The sequence below is a fragment of the Magnolia sinica genome, chromosome 4, assembly GCF_029962835.1.
Source record: "Magnolia sinica isolate HGM2019 chromosome 4, MsV1, whole genome shotgun sequence".
NCBI classification, from domain to species: domain Eukaryota; kingdom Viridiplantae; phylum Streptophyta; class Magnoliopsida; order Magnoliales; family Magnoliaceae; genus Magnolia; species Magnolia sinica.
Window position 1 is genome coordinate 98,331,406 of NC_080576.1, and position 2,724 is coordinate 98,334,129.

The 2,724-nt window shown below is 33.5% G+C and overlaps 1 long non-coding RNA gene across 1 annotated transcript; it reads left to right on the top strand.

Annotated features, from left to right (window-relative positions):
- The first annotated feature begins 777 nt into the window (after positions 1–777).
- LOC131244611 (uncharacterized) lies at positions 778–2,292 on the top strand. Its single transcript, XR_009170423.1, has 2 exons — positions 778–1,234; positions 2,134–2,292. It is a non-coding gene; the product is annotated as an uncharacterized LOC131244611 (long non-coding RNA).
- Positions 2,293–2,724: the final 432 nt, after the last annotated feature.

Here is a 2,724-nt window from a genome sequence, read left to right on the forward strand (position 1 = left end):
TGACCTTTTTTTTTTGGTAATGTCTATTTAGGCTTTGTAACGCATAATGATTATTAATTTGTTTTGGCATACCATGGAAATATACCATGCATAATTTTCCATTTGACACATGTCAGATTGGCTAACTTATTGGAGTTTTTATGGGTTATGGGGCATTTGAAGATCTCATCAGTTAGGAACTAGTAACATTAGAGTTTATCAATGATGGAAAGAGATTTCCTATCTACTTTGCCATCATTTTAATCTTTCAACTTATAGTTTGATCTATGTTTAAGTGGAAAAAGTTACAATCCAACATCATTCAAAAAGAAAGAAAAAATAAAATAAAAAGAAGCAAATCACGTCAACCTCAAAAGTTTTGATCTGTTTTGTTAGCCCTTTTTTCCCTAGCAAAAGAACCTTTCGAGCTAATACTTCTATTTAGAAGATAAAGTTTAGTGCAAAAGAATGGTTTGCTTTCCCATCCTATATAGTTATCGAATAATGTGAATAAGTGGGATCGAAACTTGTCAAGGAAACACTTTTTAAACCTTTCATGGTGGATGAATTAAGAAATGATAGGATATGGGCTTCTGGTGTAGTGTTGGAAGTTGGAGCTTTTTTCATAATTTCTAAGATTAGATCATTAGCATAATCTCTTGATGTATCCTTTTAAGCATGTGATGAGAGAGGCAGACAGTTCCTCTGCCTTGATGGATCATGTATTTTTTGCTTTCTTAGTAATTTGGCACTTATACATGCATGAATATATACATATAATCTTATTATTTCTTGAAATTATGTCTTGACTTAGATTTCAAACATCAGAAAACTATTTTAAAGAAATTTCATGGATAACACCATCCTTACCTTATAAGCTTCTATTCTTTTTCTTTTTTCTTTTCCACTTTTGTTTTGTGATTTAATAAAGGGTGAGAGTATTTGTTTTTTCTTGATATTTCAATCATTAGAGCTTTAATCAATTCACATCTTAAGCTTTCCCCTTTCTTGCTTATGATTGAAAAACCATTGCAGGTTCAGCTCAGCTCACACAACTCATCTATTCTTGATGAATCAATTCTGTGGATGAACAACACAGATGCAGGTGACGGCTACACATATATAAGGATGATACACAATGACAACTTGAACATGGATGCTTTTGTTGGATCGGGAACAATAGTAGACGGCACCGTTGTTGGGATTTGGCAGCCGGACAATGGATCTAATCAGATGTGGCAAATTGTTCCTTACTGTAAGTTTTCAAATTGTCGTACCTCTTTATAGATCTCCTCAAATAAAGATCAAGAAAAGAAATTAAATAAACCCATTGCTACTTTCTCTTAGTTTAAGAACAAAAGGCCATGTATTTTTCAATATTTAGTGTTTCTCTCATCTATCCAATGCATGATAATTGATATTAATAATAAAAAAAGTAAGAGATTAAGGTTCACTTAGAGGCATAAGATATTATGAAATTTCATGATCAATTAATATAATTTGGTGCAAATTCTTCCAGACAGTTTTATCGTAGATTTATGATGTTTTTAGTGTTGCGTATCTTTTGCTCGCAATCTATAAGAGATTAGTACCATTTCTAGAGGGCTAAACATTTTGTTTGCTAAGAGGGATTTGGGCCTACTCGTCTCTACCATTACTTTAGATGTAGTAGGGCTTGAGTGGCTTTCATTGTAATTTAGGAATTCTCTCCCTCTCCTTTTTTAATGAAATTGTACTTGTCCTTCATTTTTTTGGTACAACCAAACACCATCCTATAAGAACCCAAGTTTCTATCAAAGAACCTTGAGTGTGTATTCCTTATTTTCTTCTATATCCAAGTTTATTTTAATCTCCAGATGTAACAACATAAGTAAATAAAAGTTGGAATTTTAATGATGGGGGCACCTTGATGGATCCATGTCATTCATTTGGTGGGCATTATGTTGTTGGGCAACGTATTAGAAAAATTCATTATCGGATGATTTTAGACACCTGGTAGAAGCTGAGTGAGCATACTTCAAGAAAACTTATAAAACCTAAGGAGAGTTATTTTGGTTACAAGAAAATGAGATAGACCATTTTCTATAATCTTCTTTTTTCTTCCATGGATGATGTATCTAAGATACTCTTTTTCATTTCCTTTGCTGAATGCAGGATAATTGTAGCAGTGTGTTGCTGAATGGTCTTATTAAATAAGCTTTCATAGCTGCTTAGAGAGACTATCCTTTGCAGCAGTGTGTTGGAAGGCGGTTTTCACTATGTTGGTGTTTTCTTTTGGTTGTTTGGATCATTGTATGAAAGACTATTGAGTTTTGTCAGACTGTTTAGACTGCTAATAGCTTCTATCAACTTCTTTATTGCTCTAAAATATATGGGTTTGAAAATTAGACTATTTGGGTTGATCATTCTTTTTCTTTCTTCTTTTTTCCTTTTTAAAATCAACTTGCATTGTTATGAAATATGTGTATGAAGACTTGTAGCATTGCCCTCTTCCTTTCCTATTAAGGGAGTCAATGCCTTTTAAACTAGTGGTTGAGGTCAATAGCGAGCTATGACAGTCCTACCTCATTTTCTTTCGATTTCACATTAAGACTGAGCGATGCTTATGGGCTTTTAAATTCAAGCCTAAATCTTGCCATTGGCATCTATATGTTGGCTTTAACCCATGCTTAATAGTGAAAGGGCTCGGTTCAGTGGGTCAGATGTGCAAGCCGACCCCATTGAGGTCTATCTATTGCATAATCT